The sequence below is a fragment of the Psammomys obesus genome, unplaced genomic scaffold (assembly GCF_907164565.1).
Source record: "Psammomys obesus unplaced genomic scaffold, mPsaObe1.curated_primary_1811, whole genome shotgun sequence".
Classification (NCBI taxonomy): Eukaryota; Metazoa; Chordata; class Mammalia; order Rodentia; family Muridae; genus Psammomys; species Psammomys obesus.
Genome location: NW_026585698.1, coordinates 6,634,739 through 6,661,735, shown reverse-complemented (window position 1 = coordinate 6,661,735; position 26,997 = coordinate 6,634,739). Strand labels below are relative to the sequence as shown.

At 43.6% G+C, this 26,997-nt stretch overlaps 1 protein-coding gene and 1 non-coding gene across 2 annotated transcripts in view; one reads left to right on the top strand and one right to left on the bottom strand.

The window, feature by feature from the left end:
• Positions 1-26,997, bottom strand: part of Jmjd1c (jumonji domain containing 1C) — a 157,474-nt gene that overhangs the window by 129,503 nt on the left and 974 nt on the right. The gene's annotated exons all lie outside the window — the stretch shown is intronic.
• LOC129670494 (U6 spliceosomal RNA) lies at positions 16,782-16,888 on the top strand. Its single transcript, XR_008719221.1, has one exon. It is a non-coding gene; the product is annotated as a U6 spliceosomal RNA (small nuclear RNA).

Below are 26,997 nucleotides of genomic sequence, written 5' to 3'. Positions count from 1 at the left end.
TACGTTACTTACTATTTTCCTTTTTTTGAGTTCTTACATTTTCTGGGTGTCACCTGTCAGGACTCTGGCAAACACTGAAGACTGTCTCTTTTGATGATGGTTTCCTTTGCTGAGCAAAAGCTTTTCAGTCTGACGTAATCCCATTTAAACAATGGATTTTATAAATAGCACTAGAGAACTTCTTTGCTTTAAGTTTGGTGGTAAAACTAGTACAGTTAAGCACGCTAACAAAATCAGAACTAACTTAAAATGAATAGTATCTCACAGGTAAAAAGTTACATGCAGAACCTCTACTTTATCATAATCTAACATCCTTCTTTCTGCATAGGACCTTTAAAATCCTTCGCTGGAATTGAATAAATTATAAAAAATAACTTTTAAGAAAATTTGGGAGTCCTTTGCCCTAACTATTCTTACTGCAAATATATATTAAAATGGGTAATTTCATTTGTTTATATATGTAAATGTACAGTTAAATTTTTTGTTATGTTCGCATTTAAAACATCACAGAGTCAAGTACCATTATTCTGGAGCCTTCAGTCAGACCTAGAAAAGTCAGGCATATTCTTTGGTGTTTTCTTCTAGTCATATTATACTTTCAAATTTTATGCTTAAAAATAGAAGTTTGTTAATGTATTCCTTTTTATGAAAAACACAAAACCAATCTAGTACCTTCCATAAACTAACAAAAACTGGGAGGGGGGATGGGGGGAAGAACACTAGCCCATGCAGACAAGAGCACTCTACAGTCACATCTTTGTTTTATGGGCAGAATTGGGCTTTTTGTGTGTTTGTTTGTAATTTACTCTCACACACACACACCTGAAAACAACCTCAGTGAGAGTAGTGAAAAGGCCATTCTTTTTCTTTACTGAAAATTGCCTTAGAAGTGTCAAGCTAATGGAAGTAATGAGCTCTACTTGAAAAAGTCCATGTAGTTATGGTTAAAGATCCTGAACCCATTAGTATTAATGCTGGATATAAAAACGTTTCTTATTAAATTCCTTCCAAATTATTAATCATGTATCTACTGCTGAGAGAAGCTACCAATCTGGGAGGAAAAGCGAGGTGTCCTGTAACTACAGGAAAAGCACACTACAGAGGCAAGCAAGGCACAGCCTGTGTAAACCCAGCACTGGTCTAGGACAAGAGAGAAGGCTCGATTCCCACCACCGCAAACCTAAGCATCTCCCCAAATACGTAATGACACTCTACCACAGACATTCAAGCACATTCAAGATTAGTGCAAGCAAGTTTAAGAAAGACAAGGAGGCTGCATCAGAGCTTTTCCAGCGTATCAACACCGACTGATGAAGCACTGAAGGCAACCAGACTCACAAGACAACAACCCCCAAACCCTCATCAACTCCCAGTAAGACTGACAACAGCCTCTGCCACACCCATTTCTCAAAATAAGTATCATTCCCTTCACTCACCCTGCCCACAAACATGGCTGAAATCCAAACATACTCGAGACAAATCATTGTTGGGAGGAAACACAGTCCACAGACAGACTCAGAGACAAGTCTAATGTTGGCACTACTGGTCAAGGGTTTCAAAATAATCATGAGCGGTAACAGACACAAGCAATTATACACACAATCAAATCAAAACAATAAGGTAAAACAAGTGTTAACATTGGAAACCAAGAGCTGAAAATAAAGGGAACAGGAATGAAAACACCAAAAATAAAGGCCTAATTTGCTGTTGCTTACCTTGAATGAGTTTTTACAGGAAAAAGCAGGATAAAGTTTTTATTCTTTGTTATTTGAAGTTGTCCGAATAATAAACTGGTGGTCTACCATCTTCCAAAACTGATGCCTACTTCTTAACCTCAATTTTTTTTTCTTTCTCAATACTATTAAATTGTGTAATCTTGCTGACTTCTATGAACATAAACATGGTGATAATACAGTCAGAATTTTTCGACATATTCCTGGATACTGAGAACTTTTGAAACTTAAAAGATAACACTGTAGAATGTCATCCTCTAATAGCAAGGTTGTTGCCTTCTTGACCTCTCATGAGACTGCCCAGGTTCACCATTAACTTCCACTATGGAGTAGGGAATGGACCTTGAGGCTCCTTCCTCCCCAATTTACAAACAGTTAACAATTGCTTAGGAAGTGGGGTTCAGGACTCTCTACCCCTCCTGAGGTCTTGCCCATAACCAAGGATTTTTTAGACAGTTAACAGCTGCTGATAGGTAGCTCACAAGCCTCCCCAGGGTTTACAGGCAGTTAACACTAACTGGGGGAGGGGCTCACAGACTCCGCCCCACCCATGAGGCCCCGCCCTCCTCAAGGAGTTATAGACAAGTAAGGATCTGGGGGAGGAGCTGGTTGACAGTTGCTGGGCCAGAAAAGCTCACAAGGTCCCTTAGGATTTACTGGCAGTTAACAGTAACTTAGAATTTTTTTTCTTCCATACCCATACCCAAAGGCCAATTTCACTCACTAGTTCCCAGGCTCCACTTGGGTGGAGTGCTTTCCTGCATGAACTAAGTACACATATGGTCAGTCTCCTCAAAAGAAGTTCACACAACACATAATAACTTAACAAAAATGCAGGCTCAGAAACCTATCATTTTGAACAAGGAACATTGAAAGTCTGGGACCCCTCCCACCACCACACAGAAAACCTCTCCTCTTCCCCAGAACCAGATGTTCCGAATCTCTTGGATTCCTTTGGGATAGAGACCGATGTAAGTATATAAAAGGGGGAAAATTTGATGAAAATGCCATATGCAGAATTTTAGGGGCAAAATAATCAAATAACTGGTAACATCACAGGTGAAAAGGATCCTCTCCAGAATTACCTGCTGACAAAAGCATCTTCCTTTTGAGACTTTCCAATCACAGCTGTGGAATATTAGTGACGGCTGCTTAGGAGGGAGAGTCAGACCAGAGATTAAGAAAGAGCACTTGCTTCTCTCATAGAGGATCTGAGTTTAGTTCCCAGCACTCTACCAGGGAGAGCACAATTGCCTGTAACTCCAGCCAGAAGGGATTTGATTCCCTCTTCTGGCCCCCAAGGACACAGCATATACACACACACACACACACACACACACACACACACACACACACACACTATTCTTTTAACTTAAAAAACAGATTGACAACTTAATATGCTTTTGCTTGTTTGTTGTGGGTTTATTATTATTATTATTATTATTATTATTATTATTATTATTATTATTGAGAGAGAGAATTATCACTGTGTAGCGCTGGTTGGACTGGAACCAGTTATGTAGATCAGAAATCTGCCCACTCCTGCCTCCCAAATGCTGGGATTAAAAGCGTGAGAAACTATGCCCAGCCAAAACAATCTTTATGATTGCCCTAATTTCGCTAGCAGCCATTAAAATGGCCAGCAAGTGAAGCCATTTTGCCTTGCAAGCCATGTGTGCACACATACACTACACACTCACAAACACATCATTTTTCAAATTTGTTGTTGTTGTTGTTCCTCATGTAAAGATCATCAAGGCACAAGCCTGGCAACCTGAATTTGATCCCCAGAACCAAGTAAAAGTGGGAAGAGAACTGACCTCCACTAGTCCTCTGACCTCCGATACAGGTACGGCATGTGTGTGTGCTACAGGCACGCGCACACACACATAACAAATGTGATACAAAGTACACTCTGAGAATTAGAAGTAAGAAACTGAATGAAGGTATTAAATGTGTATGCCAACACACAGGAGAGGACACTAACCCCATGTTTAGGGGAGTGAGCAGGAAAGCTGTGGTCTTCTAAAGCCTGCAAATGAGGCAAGTGCAGTTAACAGAACGTTTCACTGTTTTGTTTCTAAAATGTATTGACGAACTTGCTTGTGTCTGTCGGAGAAGAGTGTATGCGTATGGGGTGGGATGAGGGGCTGCACAGCTATGCCTGGGCAGAGGCCAGAAGAAGCATTGGATCTGTAGGAGCTGGAGTTACAAGTATTTGTATGACACCAAGCTGGTTAATTTGGGTGATGAGTCCTCACAATTATACAAAAAGCAACCTCTCTAGCTCCCAGGAAGTATATTGAAGAAGTGAAACTGAGCAGGTACGGCTGAAGCTGGGAGGTGGGACAAGAGGGTAAGAGGGGACATGGGGACACAGGAGAAGGGTGGTGAAGGGAAAGGTGTGTCAACTGGTGCTGATGCGCAATGACAAAGACAAATCTTACAAAGTATAAACTTTAGACTAAGGGCAAGTGGAACTTGGCTTGACTTTAAGCCAACTAAGCAAAGGAATAAGATTTGCCCTTGGAATAAATCTGCCTACAGCATGAAAAATGGATGACAGAAGAATAATGAAGAGGTTGCTAAAACTGACAGTTTACTCACTTAAAACTTTAGTACCACCCACAAATGGCAATCATCACAGGTCACTAAAAATGTGTGCATCTATCTGTGTGCGGTGGTGCACACCTTTAATCCCAGCATTCAGAAGGCAGAGGCAGGTGGAGCTCCGAGTCTGAGGCCAGCCAGGGCTGCACAGCGAGATGTCATCCCAAAGAGCCCACTCTCTCTTACAAACATCAAGCCCAACCACTCCCTTTCACTGTGTGTCCCCATACTGTTCCCTTTCCCTTAGTTTATGCTATAGTCACATTAGCATTTCCCTGACAAGTCATATAACTCATCCCTCCATTTCTTGGTATTTCCCTAATGTGGGATTGACTGACCTTGAACAAAGCAGCCCTCTTGTCAGTTCTGGCATTCATTATGCCCATCACCAGCTGACCCTATGGGCAGAAAAACTCCACTAAACACAGTACATCTTTTCTGTTATAACCATAACAGTGACAAAGAAAACAAGGCTAAAGGCTAACTAGCTAAAGGCAACAAAATTTCTTAACCGCTAAACCAGGATTCAAATGCATGACTGGAATCACAAAGTTCAGTGAGAACAGATATAATAATCTCTATTCTATCTCTCATATCAAGGTCATCTACTACAAATATAAAACAAAATGAGACAAAATTTGAGGAGAATAAAAGTCTGAAATAACCTCAGGAAAATAGAAGCAATAATCAATAAAATGTTTAAAAAAAACTGCAGGCATAATTAGAGACCTACTAAAACAGAATGAAATGGGTATGCTCATAATGTCTCTGACCCAACTGTGAGCTTCTGTTGGTGCAGCTGAGAAGGGCAAATGGCTGAGAACAATGGATGGGGAGGACGATTTTGTCCTATGTGCAATACTGGCACTGCATGGACTGTTTTTGGTGTCAAGCCTTCAGGAAGAGTCGCCTAGTGGCAATGTTGTAAATAAAAGACAGGATGCTGGTGAGAGCATCCTACACTGTGTCAACAGCCTCCTCAGAAATCACCCCCCCCCCGCCAAATTGTCAGTAATGCTAAAGAGAAACCTGGCTGGGGGGGTGGGGCACACATCTTTAATCCCAGCACTGAGGAAGCAGAGTTCGAGGCCAGCCTGGTCTACTGAGTGAGTTCCATGACAGCCAGGGCTACAAAGAGAAACCCTGTCTCAGAGAAAGAAAGAGAGACCTGCTGTGACTGAGGTTGAGTTCCAAAGCATGTCAAGGGAGGAGGGATCCAAAGATGCTCAGACCTCAGGTAACAGACCATGAAGGTAGCAAATGCAAAAACGTACAATGTGCAGGACCCAACTATACCAGCAATGACAAAGTGGACCCTGTGCTGTTGCTGCCCGGGGGCTGACATCTCACCACTGAGGGTCACTGCTGCTGAGAATACCGGGTGGAAAAGCGAAGTGCATCAATGAAGTAACTGGCTACCTGGGGAGACAGTGATGGGCCAACCTCCAGAGTCTTGCTATGCCAGGTCAGGCTGTCTGTCTTACATGCCAAGAAAAACTGCCATGAAGGAACTGAATCCAAAAGGACAAGCAGCTGAGCTGAATTAGGGCAGAGGCAGGAGGCACAGGCCTTGGCAGGTTATTCCCACTGCCCTTGGGGCAATGCTCTGGCAGCTTCCAGCCAAGCACCACGACACTGTAAGAGTGAAGCAGGATCTAGAATATTTCACATTTATTGTCTCATTTATCCCACACTTGACATTTATAAGAAAGGTTTACTATTCTAATATGTAGAGCACAAAGAAAACTGAGATCAGGGGTACAACGAAGTATGTGTGGTCACACCGTGGGCAGCAGAGCTGGGGCTCACTCCAGAATGATCTCACTCCAAATCCATGCTTTTATGAACTGACACATAAATGACCATGAGTTTAAAAAAAAAAAAAGAGAGAGAGAGAGCGAGCGAGAGGGAGAGATGGGAATGAGACTGGTTATGCGGTCTCAGCACACTACAGCCGCGCCCAGAATAAGAGAGAGGAACATTTGCCTTGGCTGAAATAAGCTTCCGCACGGCACAGTGGCAGCTCACCAGAGCAGCACTGTGAGCCTCCAGCTGGCGCAGCTTTCCTCCCCGTCACCACTTTCCCTGGAGCTCTCCTCAGTTATGTTAACTATTTCTTCCCTTTCCACTTAATCTGACACACAGTCATCTCCTTTCAGTCTACTTGATACTTTATTATAGGATAAAGAGCACTAAAATACTAAACAAAGGCCTCTGAGGGACCACAAGGGCCAACAACTCTTTGTGTATGATCACTTGGGCCATACACTTGATGGTAAACTGCTTAGAATAAGGAAAGGAAAAGAGGAAAAGCTCCAAGGCTTCTCGTTCTTCTCTCTGTCTAGGATAAGTGTTGTACAAGGGAGGAAAAAAAGGACTGAGTTACTTTAATGTAGTCCAGGCTGGTCTCAACTTCACTATCCTCCTGCCTCAGCCTTCCTGGCCTGTGCCACCAGGCCCAGCACTTAACACCTATCCGCTGGGTGAAGAGCCCCACCTTTCCCTGAAGCAGATACAAAGTCTACGTGGGCGCTGCTCTATTTCAGTCTCAGCCTTTCAGATTATTTCCTAGATCAACTCCAGTTACAACCGCCTCAGGGGAGAAGGAAGCCAGGGCTCCAGACTCTGCAGACAAATAAGGCAACCCTAAGAAAACCCAAGGTTTGAGTCACAAGTTGCCACATGTCACGAGAATCCATTCTAAACGGGGGTGAGGAGAGCCCAACCCAGCAGAAATTCCTTGGCCTTTGTAGACATTACCTTTTAGGCCACATATAACATAATGACCACATTTTCTTTGAGAGGCAAGCTGAGTCCAAGTAGAGGTTCCTTCTGATGCAAACCAAGTATGATCAAATTGGCCACAGTAACACAAAATGTTAACCTACAATGGAGATTTAAGAATGTAAAGAGATAAATAAGAAATAATCCTCTTTGATCCCAGCACTCAGGAGGAAGTGTTAGGTGGATGTCTCTTAAGTTCAAGGCAGCCTGGTTTACAGAGTGAGTTCTAGGACAGCCAGGGATACACAGAGAGACCCTGTCTTAAAAAAAAAAAAAAAAACACTTTAAAATGTAACAAGCAGGATGGAGAGATGGTTCAATGATTAAGAGCACTGGCTGCTGTTCCAGAGGTCAATTCCCAGCGCCAATATAGCAGTCCACCATCGTTTTTTTAACTCCAGCTCCTGGGGATCTGACAGCCTCTTTTGGCCTCCATGGAGACTGTGCCACTGTGGTGCACAGACACATGTGCAGGCAACATGCCCAAACACACAGAATATTCTTCTAATAAAAGGAAAAGTAGAAACAAACGCCAGGTGCTACATTCAAAATAAGGAAGATGAGCGCCAGTAAAGCAGCTCAGCCCGCAGCAGTCTGCCTGAAGACTCGACAGGCACAAGGTTTACACCAGCAGTGCTCTCATCTTCAGGTGCAGAGAAAAGTGCTAGCTTGCTATTTAGGGAGAAAAACGGAAGCCGACGCTCTCAGTTTCTCTTTTTTAACTTCACTCTTTATCACCTTTTCCTTGTGGGCTGAAGACATAGAATGAAGACATGGTGTCTCCAGCTGGCACGGTAGTCACTGCACAGCAGACTGGCCTTAAGGTCATGGCAGTTCTGCTGAGGTGACACTCATGAGCCAGAACACCAGCCTTTTAATAATTTATTTACAACAGAACAATTTAAGTGGATACTTCAAAAATCTAGGTCAAATTAGAGGCTATTTTTAAGTAGGGGAAAAAAAAAAAAGAAAGCACATACCATTACAGTGATACTCAACAGCACCTAAAAGAGAAGTGTTCTACTTTCACATATAAATTAATTTCTGACAGCCATTTTTATAGCCCAGGCAAGGGGTCACTATAAATGGAAGTGATGAACTCACACGAAGGCAGAAAAAGGATGATAAGACTAGAAATACCCCTGGGTAACTTGAAGCGTATTTTCTGGGCCACTGAGATGGCTCAACACGTAAGAAAAGCACTTCTTGCCAAGTCTACCAACCTGGGTTGGCTCCTCACGGCAGGGGGAAAACAGACTCCAGCAGCTTGTCCCCTGACCTCCACACACATGCTGTGCCATATGAGCGATGACACTTGTTCCTTAAAACACAATTAAGATGCAAAGAAAGAAAGAGTATTGGGGAGGGGGGTCCGAAGACATACCACACTCAGACAGACAGACACACACACTTCCTGAAGCCATTCATTAAATAAAAACAGTGGACTGAAAGTCAACACTTTAAATGCATCAATTAGCTAAAATAATTCACAAATCACTTCTTAAATCAATTAGCTAAAAATAACTCACAGATCACTTTTTTGAAAAGTGTTAAATCCTTTGAGGCAGAGACAGGGGGAATCTCTGTGAGGCCAGCCTGGTCTACAGAGTGAGTTCTAGGACAGCCAGGGCTACAGAGAAACATAGTCTTGAAAAACAAGAACAAAAACCAAAGAAAGAAAGGGGGGGGGGGTGACTAAATTAAATGAAACTATCAGACATTTATTCTTCCCTTCCTATATCCAGCATTCTCAGCTGAGCAGGGTGACACATGCCTGGAATCTCAGCACTACACAGATGGAGTCAGGAGGGCCAGGAATGCAACACTACCTTCTGCTACGGATTTTCTAGACCAGCCTGGGCTGCAGGAGATTGTCGCAAAAGAAAAAGAAATCTACTCTGTGTTCCCACAGGCATGCCTTTCCTGTCTGCTGCCACATCTCCCCATGACGTCAGACCCTAGCTGGAGTCTGGGTCGAAGAATGGAGCCTCGGAAGACTTGTGAAGTGGATGAACACATTTCACATCATGAGAAAGTCACAGACCTATGGGGGTAACAGGCAGAAGGCTGTGGACTGAATGTGGAATGTGCCCCAATGGCTCGCAGGATTGAATACTTGGGCCCCACATGGTGGAGATGTGGGAAGGCTGTGGAGGCTTGCCGGAGGAAGTATGTCACTGGCGGTGGACCTTCCTCTTCTGACTCAGCATCCTGTTCCTGCCACCATGCCTTCCCTGCCTGCTGCCATGTTTTTACTGTAATGGACTCTAACACTACCTAAACAAGAAGCCAAAATAGACTCTTTATTTCTTGGTGAGGGAGGGAGATCTGCCTCAGGGTAGAAAAGAGAAGATTTCCCTACCTAAAAAATTTTAGTAACTAGGTATAAAGAATGTTTGTTTGTTTGTTTGTTTGTTTGTTTGTTTTGGGACAGGGTTTCTGTGTATAGCCTTGGCTGTCCTGAACTCACTTTGTAAACCACACTGGCCTCGAACTCACAGGGTCCAACTGCCTCTACCTCCTTGGGTACTGGGATTAAAGGCTTGCACTACCATTCTTCTTAACCACTGCCTGGCTAAAAAGAAATTATTTTAATAAGGATAAAATATCTAAGAAACCATCTAACAGACACCATGTGCCTCTTAAATACAGAACAGCTGAAAATGGAGGCACACGCCTTTAATTCCAGAGGGGTGGGAGGGGAGGCCAGCTAGGGGCTGTGGATCACTTGAGTCCAGTCCCTAAGACCACATACACTAATTATGTTGGTGCACACCTGTAGGCCCGGGATTCAGGGTGGTGACAGGAGGATCAGTTTGAGGCCAGCCTTGGACACAGGAGAACCAATGCAAAAAGAAAAGGAGGAAAGAAGAAATGTGACAAACTGAACCAAGAGCGTGAAAGTGAGCTGAGTTGATGTACCTGAAGACACCAATAAAGTGACGCCTCTACTCCAGGCTTTCCACTACAGAAATTCTAATTTTTGCCTAAACACAAAAACTACTAGCTCGTGTATCTATCTTCAAGGCCTCAAGCAGTTGAAATAAATGTCTTAGTTCAATAAAAACTTTGCATACACAGAGCTAGGCTAGCGAGAAGAGCCACACACAAATTCTCAAAGTAACTAAGGAAACCAATCAGGTCTAAAGTTACAACTGAGCTTGGCAATAATACAAACAATACACAGTTTGTGCCACTCCTACAGTAAACACGTTGAAACAGCAATGTATCAAGAAAAAGCTAACTGCAAAAGCACCTGTCCACGATCAGCATCAGGACACAGCCTGGCAGAACTCCAAAGGGCTCACTCCAAAATCCTCATACTCAGCTACAGTGCTTTAACCACTTCAAAGGGTCTACTTTTGTTGTTGTTGTTGCTGCTGCTGCTGATGATGATGATGGTGATGATGATGATGATGATGATTTTGTTTTTTTGAGACAGGGTCTCTATGTAGCCCTGGCTGTCCTGGAGCTCACTATACAGACAGCAGACTGGCCTCACACTCAGAAAGCCTCTGCCTTCAGAGTGCTGGAATTAAAAGGTGTGCACCACCAGGCCCAGCTCTCAAGCACACTTTTGATAGTGGAATTTCAAAGCACACAGTAAGGATAGGCAGGAAGGCATGATGAGCTCCATAAGGACACAGCACACTGAACACCTAAGAGCTGTTTCTCAAATCCGTCAAAGTGACCTGACACACAGTGAAGCTTTAATCGGACACAAACTCAGAATGAAGCTACAGGCATTAGGTTTGCAGCAGGTGGAGCAGCAAGACCTGTGTAAAAGCAACTGTGACCTTCAACCACTGATCCCTCATCCTTACACAAGAACATCAGATGGGCCTGGAACACCTTGATTAATATTAAATAGAATTTTATGTTAGCCATTAGTAAATAAAAGATTTCAACATTTCAACCTTTCTCAAAAAAAATGTAAACTATATTTAATTTTGCCTTTAATTCACAAAGCCAAACTGCATGGCAACACTTTGCAAAACTACCAAGATCAAGTGGGAGTTCTCTGGCCCCACAGATAAACTGACAAAACAGCTGAGGTGCTCTGTCTGCACCTTACTATTGCCACCCTCTTTGGCTAAAAACTCTAACACACACAAGCTTCTGTTTTATATTTAGTAAACAAGGCCTTACAACAAGTATTTTTCTGAGGCAAAAAATAACCATGAACCCATTAAATTGAGCATGCCAAACATACCCAACGGCCAATGTGAAAACGGCCATAACACACAATTTATCAGGTTGTCACTAACTCGACCTGTGAACTGATACCTGATTAGCTATCAATTCGATAATGAAGAGATCTCTATTACAGTTATGTTAGCACAGTATGCTGTGTATGTGCATACAACACAAGTCGCGCAGATAATAACTACACTAAGATATCTGTATGCCCATTGTTACTGCAGCACTAGTCACGAACAGGAGCTAAGGAGTAGATGCCCAGGAACAAACGAGTGAAAAACTAATAATGTATTTAGTCATAAAGGATGCGATCTTCTCATTTACAGCAAAGCAGATGGAACTGAGGCGTACTATTTTAAATGAAATAAGCTAGACATAAAAAGAAAAATACAGCCTGTTTCCTTGGTGACAGAAGTTTAAAAAGCAGACTTCACTAAATCCTAATCGGCAGAAACTGGGAAGTACGAAGGAAGAGCGGATAGCTACAGGGCACCTGATCCACTATGCCTGTGTGGGACTGTTGGCCTGCAGAACTAATATGCTAATATTAAAAACTTAAAATTTTAAAAGAGAGATATTGTTCAGGTTCCCTCAAACTCTTAAGCTACCTTTTTTTTTTTTTTAATCATGGTAAGAACCCTGAAAATGAGATCTACCTTCTCAAAAAAAGAACAAAGTTTTTAGCTGGGAGTGGTGGCACAGGCCTGTAACCCCAGCACTGGGGGAGGCAGAGGCAGGTGGATCTCTGTGAGCTGGGGGACAGACTGGCCTACAGAGCAAGTCCAGGACAGCCAAGGTACACACAGAGACCCCTGTCTCAAAACAGACAAAAAAAGAAAAGTTTTTATTTTAAAAATCAGTTTCTCTATAATTTACTTGCTATTAAAAATTAAAACACTATTTCCTTTTATTTCCAAGTTTCTGAAAACCAGGAAATCTATTCTACATTCTAACCAACCTACTCAAAATTCTATTTATATTCTTTCAAGTTGCAGGGTGTGGTGATTAGAATGAATAGGTTTGGCCCCCACAGATTCAAGTGTTTGAATGCTTGGCCTTGGGCAGTGGCACTATAAGGAGGTGTGGCCTTGTTGGAGGAACAGTGTCACTGTGGGGATGGACTTTGCTCAAATGTTCTGCCCAGTGCAACACAGACCCTTTCTGCTGTCTGTAGATCAAGATGCAGAACTCTGAGCTCCTCCTCCAGCACTATCTGCTTGCATCTCACCATGCTTCCCATCATGAAATTAATGGACTAAACCTCTGTGACTGTAAGCCAGCCCTAATTAAATATTTTTCTTCATAAAAGCTGTTGTAGTCATGGTATCTCTTCACAGCAAAAAAAAAAAAAAAGCCAAACTAAGGCACTGTGTTCCATCTCAGACTGGAAACTTGCAAGGCACAGGAGTCCATGACACCCACTGATGTTTCTTTGGCTCAAATCAAAGTGTAAGGGAGAGTGAAGCCATTCACCTACAATTGAACTATACAATCCTTACAGATCACCATTTGGAAGATGCCGCCAAAAGTAAGAGTCACTTACCACAGAACTCACGTCATTCATAAAGTACTCGGAATAACGGCTGCACAGGATAGTCTGCTGCATGACACTGGTAACGGGAGAACAGGCTATGATTTCAGCTAACTGACGTCACCATCCCCTGTCCTAGCATCCTCGGCAGGATCCTATCTGAGACAGATACACACACAAACTGCGGAGATATTAGAATGGCACAGCTCTTGCTTCATTCTGATCTCCCCTTGAGATAACTTCCTTCGAGCCAGAAATACCTTCTGTTCACAGATACCTCAATTTTGCCTGCCCTTCTCTCTCCACTGATAATAACGTCTGCGTTCTTTCTGCCTGGCTGGAAAGCCACTCTAGACTCCAGAAAGAAACTTTCAATTCTGCCTGGGACCGAGGAAAACCTTTTGGCCCAGGGGAAGGAGGTTGCTAAAGAGAAGGCTCATCAAGGTGAAGGGCTTTCTATTTCTGGCTGTGAGCCACCGTGAGCCCTAAACTCCAATGCACTGGAGTTTAAATAGGCCATCCTCGTACTCACCGAAAGGGGAAGGGTGCAGTGGCACACTAGCCTTACCGCTAGCACCTGATGCATACATCTCGGCCATTAACCATCTTGGAAAACAGCGAACACTTACACATGGAGATATCTTACCAGGCCAAGTTTGTCTTCTTTCTAAAATTAAATAGGAGGCCAAATGATGGTTTAGAGGGTAAGGGCATTTAGCACCAAGCCTGACAATCAGGCTTTGATTCTGGGACCCAAATGGTGAGAAGACAGGAGGACTTAGGATTAGGCATGTGGGCACACAAAGTAAACAGAAGGAAATGAAATAACGTTCGAAAACAGTGCTGACCTATCTATACCTTCCAGGGGAAATGGTTTACTTCCTGTGTTGAAATAACATGCCAGTGTCTCCCAAGGAAACACACGTTGATCATTTACATACACTCACAGGGATAGACATGAATTGTGAAATGTGTCGTAAGGATGTTGACTGCATAAAGACACTTGAGGTCAGAACCACTGTGGAGAATTTACCAGAGTGCAAATTTCAGCCCCTCCAACTCCTTACACCCATGTGAGGTACCACCTCCTAAAACACCAGCAGCTCATTACTGCACATCAGTAACGCACTGACTGCTGAAGGAAGCCTGTTCCCATCACCCTATGCGCAGTGAAAGTACAGCGGCTGCTTTTAATACAGGATGTAAGCCTTCACAACCTGCCAACCCTTCAGCTCTCCCTTCAGCTCTCCCTTCAGCGCTCCCTCCACCCACCACTGCCAATTTAAAACAGTCTTTGCTAAACTAGCTTTTTTTTTTCTTTTGAGTTCAAGGAAAGAGAAGCAAATTTTGGAAGTAAAAACATCAAAGTCTAGGCCAGATGTGCAGCTCACTGGTAGTGTCAGTGGCTGGAGAAGAAGATCCATGACACCACAGGCTACCATCAGCTATCACAGGCTACCATGAGCTACAGTGGCCTGAGGTGTTGCTTTCAGAGACTTCTCAGGTGAAGATGGGATTCTTGACTTCAAAGAAAAGAATTTCAGGATGCAAAATTTCAGTGAAGCAGATGTTTCTCAGAAAGAGAATTTAATACTGATTTAAGTATAAAAGTTAATAGAAAGGAGCATGGAGAAAACTCAATCACAGACAAGGGTGGCTATGAGTGAGTCTCATTTAAAAGACTTAATAGTAGCCATCTATATGATTTGGTGGCTCTCAAGTTACATCCAAAGAGCTGTTACCTTCACATCCAGGTGATGGTTGGCGCACACCTTTAATCCCAGCACTTGGAAGGCAGAGGCAGGCAGATTTCAAGATAAACCAAAAATAAATAGAAATAAAGGAAAGAAAATAAACATTCCGCCCTTTGTGGGCAACGAGATCATAAGACAGAGCTGTGGATAAGAATACAGCCTGACAGGGCAAAGCCAGGGTCACAAGTACTGCACAAGATGCCCTTACTGTAAATGGAGTTAATTCCTAGCCGTCAGTTTACAGCTAGTAAAGGAGAAAAGGTCATAAATGCTTGGGCCTTAAGCACAGCTTGTGGCTATTTTAACATCCTTACTTGCAATGTCATGAAATAAGTCTCTTATAGGCAACCTCCACAGCAAATGCTGATCAGTGCACTAGAATTCTCAGCTGGAGAAACTTCGAACCCCTTTCGTTTCCCTTCCCACCCCTTATTTTCCCCAGTCTTCCCATCTTACCTCGACTGAGCTCTTAATGAGCATATGCAAGGCCTTGACTTTTATCCTACGGACTGTAATAAATTTAATAATTTTAAAATCAAGGTTCAAGTCCAAATTCTTTAAGATAATCCAGAGAACAAGACAATCATAACTACACATGGATTATGTATTAGGCAACACGCCAAGAGCTAAAAGGCATTATTATCTAAAGAGAACTCAAAATTACTCAGTGAAGTAGTGCCACTCCATGCATTTTGCAAATGGAACGGGGTCTGAAGAGCTAAGCATACAAACCCAGCTTCTAAACGATGGCAATCTGAGAACACAGAGCCTGAGAAATGAGTGTGGGCCTTCCTCCAGTGGCCAAGTTCCAACAGTTCCCAGCCACCCCTAATCCTTCAGAAACCCACATGAGATAACAGCCATTTAGCTGTCCTAAGGCCACAACCAGAATGAGGCTCTGTTCACGGTTGGGGCTTTTAGTTCAACTTAGGTCAATTCAGTATAGACAGCGAACTGTACTCTAATTTCAATCTTTGGTTTAAAAAAAGGGAAATCATTAATAATTAAAGGTCTTTGACAATAAGGCATGTTTGTAATGCAGGGCTGAGAGTGGGAAAACAATTAGGAGACGTTCTCTGTGAAGTCTGGAAGACAGTGGACCAATGACCTCAGTGATCTACAACGATCTATCAGAAGAGTACTGCCAACCACTGCTCTAACAGAAACGTCTTCACCCAGCCTTCAATCCCTGTCCAAACCCTCTGCTGCCCTCCACATCTCACGCTCCAATGCCCCAGCTGCTTTCCAGTGTCTGGAGGACCTAAGCAACTTAACTCTCAGTGACTCGAATCCAGATGAGTTCAATAAAGGCAGCGAAAGGTGACCAGTGTTTATTCTTTGTTACAAACCCCAGCAGCTCTTTCCTGCATTGATTTGTTCAGCTCCTCCCATTTTTAGTCTAATTCTCTGACTATCTGTTAATTAATCTGCCCCCTAACAATCAAGCTGCTGAGCTACACTCCTCCAACCTTCCCAACTTCTCCTGGAAGTACTGAAGTCTCCAGCAGAGCCTTCTCTGAAATCCAGATCATTTTTAAGTTGATTTAAAGAGGTGTCCACATGCTACGTACATCCTGTTTCCCTAGCATGCCTCCCTGAACTGCTACAAACTACGTTCTGCCAAGACATTAGACTGCTCATTCCAAGAAGGCTGATTTCATTTCTCCCCTGCACTTTTGGGTTGATTTGATAAATTGCAGCCTGAGGGCAAAAGCTATGGAATCATATACAGCCTGCTTCTGAGCCTTCTCAGGTAGAAAAAGCCACTCAAAATCCTAAGGTTGAACTGGGACCAAAACACTGAAACAGGCCAGGCAACATTCCTACACTAACAATTTACAGCCTAATTGGAGGAAGAACAGACATGAGCAAAGATAAGTACTATGGAGTAAGAGAATCCAAGGGAGGCTAGGTGAGGTTGGGTAATAGATGACAGAGGGACCTTGGAATCTGGACCACACTAAGAAGGTAGTTTGAGTCTCCAGCTGAACTTGCCAGGTGCTCATCCTGAAACAGGGAACTGCAAAGGCCCCCAGGGAAGGAAGCAGGAACATCATGTTTACAGGAACAGGAAAGGGGCAGAGAGATAGTAACACATCAATTTTGGAAACATTAAAGATCAGCGCACACAGACAGGGCTCTGCGGGCCAAGATAGAATCTAACACAAGGTGCTCGCTTCGGCAGCACATATACTAAAATTGGAACGATACAGAGAAGATTAGCATGGCCCCTGCGCAAGGATGACACGCAAATTCGTGAAGCGTTCCATATTTTTTCATTCTGAGTGAAGTATCCCAGAAGGAGAAAGACAAACTTGGTATATACTCGCTTATATAGACCTACAAGACATGATAAACATAATGAAATCTACACACCTAAAGAAGATAATCAAGAAAGTGGACACAGGCGAAGGTGATTAATCCTCATTTAGAAAGACAAATGGGATGTGCATTGAACTTATGACAGGAGTCTATCACAAAAGGCATCTGAAAGACTCTACCTAGCAGTGTTTCAAAGCAGACACTAAGACTCATAACCAAACCCTCGGCAGAGTGCAGGGAATCATATGAAAGAAGGGAAGTTAGTATGATATGGAAAGGATAGGAGCTCCACAAGGACCAAATATATTTGGGCACAGGGTCTTTTCTGAGACTGACACTCAACCAAGGACCATCTATGGATATAACCTAGAACTTCTGCTCGGATGTGGCCTGTGGTAGCTCAGTAACCAAGTAGTTTTCCAAAGTAAGGGGAACACGGACTATTTCTAATAGGATCTCAAGGGCAGGCTGTTTGACCCCCACCCCAGGGGAGGAGCAGTCTGTTAGGCCACAGAGGAGGACTTTGCAGCCAGCCCTGAAGATACCTGATAAAACAGGGTCAGATGAAAGGGGAGGAGGTCCTCCCCTATAAGGGGACTTGGAAAGGGGCAGGGAGGAGACCAGGGAGGGAGTGTGGGGTTGGGGAGGGAATGAGGGAGCGGGATACAGCTGGGACACAGAGTTAACAAAATGTAACTAAAAAGAAAAATAAAATAAAAAAAAAAAAAAGAAAAACAAACAAACAAAAAAAAAAAAAAAAAAAAAAGAATCTAACACAAGGCCCGAGGAAGCCACCTGGATGGGACGGGGTAAGCAGCAATGTCTTGTCACCTGTGTTTCAGAAATCCCACGCTGCTTGCTGTGCCGGGCAGCTGGGAGGTGGTGGATGAGAAGGCACACTGATTCAGAAAGGTAAAACTTAATGACACAGAACAGAAATGATGCCACATCGTGAGACATAATTTTGCTTTTTCCGTCATGATTTCTAGCCCCAAGGCAGGCCACGGAAACTCTAGTATTTACCTCCCCTCTCTGCCTTCAGCTGCTCATAAAATCCAACAGTGGCCTGTACTACCTTCCTCTCAACAGAGGCTCTACCCATCCCCTTCTAAGAACTATTGCACAGAGAGCCAAAAATGTTAAAACAGTCTCTGGATCAGGTCCTCCCCCATTCTACTCCCAGAGAACCAGCTCTGTCTGAGCACAGCTTGACATGGCTGTCTACACTTGAAACATGACTATGCAAGGAAGTCTCCAATACTCGATACACCTCAGCTGGCCCAACCCAGAAGGGCCTCAAAGCTGGTGCCCCTTCCCATACCTTACTTTACACCTGTCATCTACACTTAACATCAACCGTTAAACAGAACACTTACTGGGATTCTGAGCTGCTGGAGCAAATTAATACGCACTGGAAAAACCTGATACAGGCTGGGACATGGCTCAGTGCTACACAAGCTACAATGGCAGGCACAGACCCTGGGCTCAATCCCCAAGACAGGCGGGGACTGAGAGGAGTAAAAAGAGAAAGGAGAAGGGGCACATAATGCTGAACCTGGAACTTGCAACTGGAACCTGAAAAGGTGAAGAGAGCATCTAAACACTGAGCCTGACCTGAGCAATTTGACAATGTGAACTGGACTAGTCGACTTGTGTTTGCTACAGAACCAACTAACTACAGCTAGCCTTTCTGTGCCATGCTTTTAGTGCTATTTACCTGCGGGAGAACCTGCCGATGGATCACCTTTCTGAAGCAGCTGAGGTTTATTTCTTCAAAAAGAACAATTTCCCCCTTCCTTCTTAATTTCCTCAAATCAGTATATGTGGCACATGATCCTGGCAGTTGTCACTGGCTGCACATATGTTCTTTTCTCTACAGTGAAAGTATGCATCTCCCAGATTCCATGGTCGCTCCACCACAAAAGCTGTCTGGAATATGTCTGATGAACTATTACTAATCTCAAAACATCTCACATCTCCATAATGGCACACCACTTACAAAGGGATTCCATGCATTTCCATGGTTAATTCTCTTAGCAATGTATAAATAATACCCTAAAGGCAAACAGTCTGAGGTACCGCCTTTAATGGATGCTGAGGATAAATTAGAACTGGGAATCATAAGCCCAGCCCTCCAGGCTAAGCCAGAAAGTAGGTGACTAGCCCAGAGCTTTCCTTTCCCAGGGAAGCCTTTCGGCACGCTGATCCTCAGGTGGGGCATCATCCCCAAGTCCACATCTACAACAGAATACATTTCTCCTTAATCTCTCAAAGCATAACTGGTTTTCTCCATTTCTATTGGACTTTCTGATTTCATTCTTTTTTTCTGTAGCCCTCTGAAAAGAGCTTCTTGTAAAGACCGGAAGAGTATTACACAGCTAACAAAGGCTTTTAACTTTCATCTACAGAACAAGAAACTGAAGCGAGGCTGGCACTCTGGTGTTGGGTTGTGTAAGGCACACCCTGCTGACAAAAAGCTTAGCATCTGCTGGAATGGGTGGTGTTGTGTTTGGATCCGAAATGTTCGTGCAAGGCTCAGATGCTGGAGCCTGGTCTCCAGCTGTTGGCACTAATGGGAGGAGGTAAAAATTGGGGAGCAGGGGGACATGGCTTTGAAGGATACTGTTGCCCTGGCCTACCTCTTCCCCTCCTCCCAAGAAGTAGGGAAGCGCTGCCTCTGGGGAGCTCTGCCTCAGGCAGGCACAGAAAAAAAAAAAAAAAAAAAAAACTAGCCAAGTGAACGTGGATGAGACCTCTGAACCTCCATTTGAGGTGACTTTTCAAGTATTCTGTCACAGTGACAGCTGGCGGAACACAGATGGCAACCATTCAGAGTGTCGACAGTTTATTTTTATTCTTGTATGTTTGGGGTTCTGGGAGTTAAGATGTGGTCTTACATATGCTCACTGTGGACTCTACTACCAGGCTATTCCCCGATAATTTATTTAGAATATGATATACTACTTGCCACATACCATAAACATTCACGTATGTAGCTGAGGCAAAACAAAACCAAACATTCCAAACATCAAAAACAGTGAGGGGAATGACAAATACGCTGACATATACTCAAACAGTGACAGTATTACACAGTAGAGAAAATTAAGTAAAAATAAAGTCTCAAAAACCCACTATTAGGTTAAAAGAAAAAAAAAAACAGAGAGGCATATAGGGTATCTGGAGGGGTGTGAGGAAGATCAAGAGCTTCTCAAGTGATTCTCAGAATGGGAAACTGAGAGGGTGAAAACAAAATCTCGGGATAGGAAGGATGGAAACTCGAGGATCAATAGAACTGATGTCCTAACCTTTTCAAAGTCTTGGCTTTGTGAGTCTGAGAGCTTATTAACAGAAGTTCACAAACTTAAAAGTCTATAGTAACCACAATGATCCCTTAACATAACTAATTACACTCTAATTATAATCTGCATTAATCATTTCTGAACCATAACTAGAGATGATGGGATGGTTGACCTGGAATGAGCACAGAATGGATTCAAGCAGCACCCACCACAGTGGATTTAAGTAGAAGCCCTTTACACATACATTTGAGATACAACAAATAGTCAGCTTTCAAAATGCAAAGAAAAAGACTACGAGTTGGAGATGCATGATCTGAAACAACAGACCCAGATCATGCCTCAAGAGAGGAATTCACAATCGAAGGCCTGGTGTCCATGGCAATGTAAAAACACGTGCAAGCTGTCTTCTGAGATATTTAAATTCATCTTTGCATTCTCCACAGACCACTCGTGAGTACTGACACGCTCTCGGCAATACAGTCATTTGGGGGCAGACCATCCACTAAAGAACTTCATATCTGGTTCCCTTAATAATCACGACAGAGCTGGGTACAATGGTTCAGTCTTTAATCCCAGCATTCAGGAGATAGAAGACAGGAAGATCCCTGTGTGTGAGAGGCCAACTCCATCTGAGTTCCAGGCCAGCCAGATATAGAGTGAGACCCCGTCTTTACAAAAACAGAATCTCATGAGCCGACAAAATTTCTTAACATGTGAGCTCATGCAGTGATCCTTCATGCCCTCACTCACCTTCCCTGCTGTTACCACCACCATTGGCATGTAGAACCACCCTGTGTATCGGTTCACTCCACGGCATGCCTGTGAGCATCCGAGGACCCCCTTGTAAGAGCTGGGTCTCTCCCTCTCCCTTGTGTGTGCTGCAGATCAAACTCAGGCTGCCAGTATTGGGGGCAAGCCTCTCCACCTGCAGGGCCACCTCACCAGCCCAAACAACCTCTTAGCCACAATTTACTACGATTAATTTGGGTGACATACAGGGAAAAAGTGAGACATATGAATGAGAAACAACTTCTTTCAAGACTCGGATTTAAGAAGAAACCTTGAGTCTGAGCTGTGAGAAACTCTGAGGCAACAAAAATCTGGAGGGAGGAAAAAAAAGAAACACCAACATGGCCAATAGTGGTGCCTTGATGTCATCCATGGCCCCATACAGGCATTGTTTAATTTAATTCACACTCCACAGCTTACAAACAGATCCTTATTCATCTTGTACAACCTACAGACTTTAACACATATATCATGACTCCTATGAGTCACTGCAGGACAAGAGCAGGAAAGTTTCATTGTTTCAAATCTGCTGTCTGTTCAGCCCTCACCCACCCCACAACCATGAGCACCACTTATCTTTTTGCTGTGCGTGGTTCTGCCTTTTCAGGTCATGTGACTGAAGCCCTATAGTACACAGACTTTTCAGGAAGTGTTTCTTTCCTAAGAATGCAGGGTGAGGTTTCCTGGACTGGACTGTTTCCTTTCTTCCAGCACTGTCTAAGCTTACTATAATTTATCTAGACCACCTACCAACAGACAGTTTGGTCACATGTGAGTTCACAATTGTGAATAAAACTGCTATAAACACATGCAGGTTTCACCAGTGGAGGGTACCATGATCATTGGGCCAAACAGTTAAGAGCACATTCGACAGGGAGAAAAGGTCTTTCAATGTGGCCCTGACATTTGTGCACACATCATCAGCGGACTGCTTCCCTAGAGCGCTGCACCCTGGCCTGCACTGTGGCCCAGCACTCTGGATTTAGCCACCCTCATAGGTGTAGAATGTATCCCCAACTCTGACAGGTGGGGTGGAGTGCCATTCACATGCTTATTTGTCATAGGTATTTCCTCCTTCGCAAGGTGTCTCAATATCTCTGACCTATTTTGTAACCATTGCTGGAAAGCAATGTTGATGGGGGCATCCCTCCCTGTCTTGCTCCTTCCCCTAGCAACAAAGCACCCAGCTCTACCATGAACTATGATCATCTACAGTTTTGTTGACGTTCTCCACCAACAGGCAAAGAAAAGTGTACACCATAACAGAAGTGGGTCATCCTGGGTGTAGGAGGCTGAGTTGGCACTAGAAAATCACTTAAAGTAATCTGAAGAGAAACAGTGTGGTCATAACTAAACAGGTAAGAAAAGCACTTGACAAGTCCAAGGTAATTTGTTATGATAGTGTACACTTTTCATTCCTTGCTGGATTTGTCTGGTAGTTAGTAGGATCTTGGTAAAGATTTTTGCATCTCTGCTCATGAAATGGTGGTCTCTTGTTTTCCTTAAGTTTATCTGACAAGTAGTTGTCCACTAAACCACTTTATACCTAAAAATGGCCCTCAAGCTTTTGGGCAAGAAGGGGGGGGGGGATTTCAGGACATAAGAAATCTGTTTTTGTTTTTTTTTTTTTTTTTTAAGGCAAATGTAACAAAAGCATCTCCGTACGTATCTTCTCAAAGAGAAGGCACTTATATAATTTGTTCCTTAGGTATTTGGTAGAACTTCAATAAAATTAGATTTTCTGAAGGGAACCAGATGACTGAAATGCAACAAAGGACAAGAATTTCACCATTTCCCTTTTCAATTTTACCTTGTGTGTTTCAAATTACAACACAACATCAATACTTTTAAATTTTTCTGTTTGGGTGGTAAGCACTCATAAGACAGAATTATCAAATATTCTAGCTTTCTGAAAATTAGATTAAAAACTCCACAAGTCTATATGTTAAAATAAGGAACTATGATTCAGTCTATTCTGTTTTAAATGAGGGTTGAAAATACCTCAAGTATGTAACACGTATCTCTGCCACTTAACAGAATATCATAACAGGAAGACGGGAAATCCAGGCTTCAGGGGAGGCTACTTCCTAAACGTAAAGGCTTGAAATAAAGCCAACTTCTGGGTGAGCTTCCAAGAGCTAGCCAATAAAGACATTTTGCTTTCCCATGATGAGCTCTCCTCAGCGTGTCCCATCAATACCTCTACTGACCACTTATTCCCAATCTATCTGTCTAGTGCAATCTTAGCTTACTTTCAGCATCACCTCTTTATGACTCAGTCCCCAAGCAGGATGCCAACTCTACCTGTGCTGCAACCAGAACACTCAAAGGAGGCTGGCTAAAAAAAATAGGCAGGCTGGTGTTCCTCTGTAGGAGCTACAAAAAGATCAGGTTGCTTCTTCCAATTCAATTTCTCCCAACCACTGTTCCCTAAGTTACTGTTAAGGTAATTTAGTAATTTTATCCTTTTTTACAAATGAAAATATTTTCAATTATTTAAAAACACTTTCCTTTTAGAAATGAGAAGATGACCTAGTATTCAGTCTTATTAGCATGTTCATTAATAATTACATGACTAGGTACTATCTCTGTACCCTGTAATTCTGCGCGCACTTGTGAGCTCGATTCTTCTCCCTCTCTCTCTCTTTCTCTCTTCCCCAGGTACTTTCCTACTCTCTGTTGATTTGCTAATAAGTGAACTCCTTCTCCTTTAACATGCAAAAGATGTACATTCCACTATCTCCCAGGACACCAAGTGAAGATGTGGTAGTGAAAGCAAGGATTTTAAATGAGTCTTAAAGCCCTTTACATTTGATCACTAGTGATTAACATATTCATTCAAAACAAAACACACAGTGATTCACCATTCATCTCATTACTGGTAAGAGAAATAGGTCTCCTGAGAAAACGTCCTCTGTCCTACTTACACTGCCTCCCACCAAGACTGAACTCAATATCCACAGAGGAAAAGCGTCCTTGCATTAACACAAGGAAGGAAGCACTCTAACACAACATACAAAGAGATGAAATGTTAAGAAACAAAACAAAATGAAAACCAGAAGCTTCAATGTTTTTTTCCTAGCTTCTATATGGAAGGATGGCAAGCATGCCAAGAAAGACAACATTATAAAAGCTACTCGGAGCTAGAGAGAAGGCCTGCTGCTCAACTATGAAGACCATAGTTCTGGCCCCAGCACCCTCACACATACCCCCAACACCGTTCCCCTCAATAAGCAGGGCTTGGTTACCCATGTGCGGTGAGGGGCAGAGACAGAAGGATCAGTGGGGTTTGCACGGTACCAGCCTAGCTGAAAACGTGAGCTTCTCCAAGTTCAGAGCAACCTGCCTCAAATGACTAAGACAGAGAGAGGGCAACAGAAAATGCCAACACCCTCTGACCTTCTTTTGGTACAAGCAGGGGCACAGGCACCTACATACACACACACACACAAACACACAGCTGAGCAGAAGATACTGTATTTCCTTTTCTCATAGTACCAAAGCCTCCTCTTACACAGTGAGGCATGTATCTAATGGCCATCAATTATCGGATCTCAAGTATCTGAGGTCCAATAACAGAAACAGCAAGCAGCCACCTCTAAAAGCCAGGCACTTTCCACAGGAGGCTCCTCCTAGGAGAAACTGACTCTTATTTAGGCCAATAGTTCTCAGCTTCCATGTGGCCCTTCTGGAAAACACTTTCCAATTTCCAATCTACCACTCTGAAATGAAATGAGTAACTATCTTTGTACAGAATTCCAAACAACCCCATTTATCCTAAATTAAGTAAAAGGAAAGAGGAAATGAAAACTACACTATAAAAAAGGATGTCAACATATGAATGCTGGGACAAAATGATTAGTAACTGGACATCACTGCATTGCAAACCTGTTTATGATGCAATGCCCCAAAACTATAAGCAATTTCTCATCAAGCTGTTAACAGAACAAATCTTCCTTTAATTGTGACAACAGGAACATGCAGAAAGAAATACAAGAAACCTCATTCTTGGTTACAAATATGACTTTATAAAGTGGAAATTTCAAGCTCAGATAATTAAAAATATTACAAGACTGTCAAGCATGGTATTACTAAGCCATGAAGGACACAGGGACATTCTCTATTCAAGATATCCCACACACAGCAAAAAGTATAGCATCCCTGCCCCCTTCCATCACATGTTTGTGGTGAATACCAATTACAACCACTAACAAAATAATAATACTAGTAAGAGTGCTAATTCTCCCCTAAAGAGCAAACCCCCTGGACCAACTAGCTCCCACCCAATTCAGGTATGAATCACAGTACTGGAGTTCGGATCTGTTACCTATGAACTATGTGATCACTGGCTAATGAGTTAAGTTCTCTAAACCTCCGTTTCCATGGTACCAAAGAGAATCAACACTACAGGGCTGTCTGGAGTGTCAGGATGACTCAACAACACTGTAGCAGCACAGGGTAGGTGGTTTACAACCCATGGCTTTTTGAAATAGGAACAAGAGGGCTGTGTCCTGCAGCATCAGTGCGGAAGAAATGTAACCTAAGGGTGAGGAGTCTAGAAAATTTAAGGGATAAGTTAAGAGTGTCCAGAAAAAAAAAAAAAAAAATATCAAAAGGTCAGAACGGTGGAATGGAGAATAAAGCATACAAAGGAAGGCTATGAAGACATTATAGGATCTCTGCCCATGGAAGGATATGAAGGACACTGACTGTGCCAGAAAACGGGTGCTTAGATGGCAGACATGAACTGCCTGGTAACACTGAATAATGGCCAAACTTAAAAACACACACACACACACACACACAAATTATCATTGCAGCCCCTGAGGTAAAAACACATTTTCTTCACATGAACAAGCAAAAAGAACCTCAGAGCAGAAAAGAGTCTTGAGTGCTTTTCTTCCTGGTTCTGGGGGTGGAAATCAGGCAGGCCTCAGCCTCCAGGGTGCTAGGATCACAAGGCCTTCACCACCATGCCTCGCCTGCTCCTTTAATAAACAAAATTCTTCTTAATTTATAGACCTCCTGAACTAGAAGCAGCTCGTGATAACCTATCCCCGTCCCTTGATACCATTCCAGGCAAATCCGAGCCCTTCCTAAACACATTAATTAGCAATACCTTACATCACCCTTGAAAAGCAGGAGGTAAGCTAGAGTATTATTAGCCTTTTTTTTATTACGGGGAAACTGGGGAACAAAAAGATTAAATTACAGCATGTCACAGAATGAGCCATCATATTTTCTAGTACTTTAATTAAAGGCTCCAAGCCCACATTACAGAGATTATTCCTCCTATCTTAGAACTTTTACTACTGCTACCACCGAGACACCAAGAGGAAAAAAAACACCTACAGTAACTTAAAAGACATTTTCCTAATTTGGTACTTGTCACCCCAAGTTTTAAAATTCCGGGCACTGTACGCAGTAATCTACCCCTCCCCCACCCCTGGAGGGAAAAAAAAGAGAGAGAGAGAGAAAGGAGGACACTTGTAAACAGCACCACGGGTCGGAAAACCTGGGTCCACGTTTTACTCTGGCTGTGTGGCAGGCAATACAAGAGTTGGCTGATGCTGGCGGAAAAGGTGTCCCGGGGGGCCAGCTCGGCCTCGCCACCCCCGCAGGCTCATCACTCCAAACATGACCCCCAGCGCTCCCCCCTTGGCCCCGCATTGCACCACGAGCCTCGCGGTATCAACCCGGGCCTGGGCTAGGCCCTGGCCGCCGGGCCTCCGTGAGCACCGGAGCCGCACCTAGCCGGCCCCTTCCCAACCCCGGCCGCCCCCGGCCCCCGCCCCGGCCCCGGCTCCCACGCGTTCTCACCGCCCGCCCGGCGTCCCCCGTCCCGGGGAAGCGAGGTGGCCCGCGCAGGTCGGCGGAGCACAGCACCCGCCGGGGTCCCGGAGCCGCCGCCTATCAGCGGAGCGCAGGGGCGGGGCCGGCGGGGCCGCGGGGCCGCGGGCGGGGGCGGACGGGCG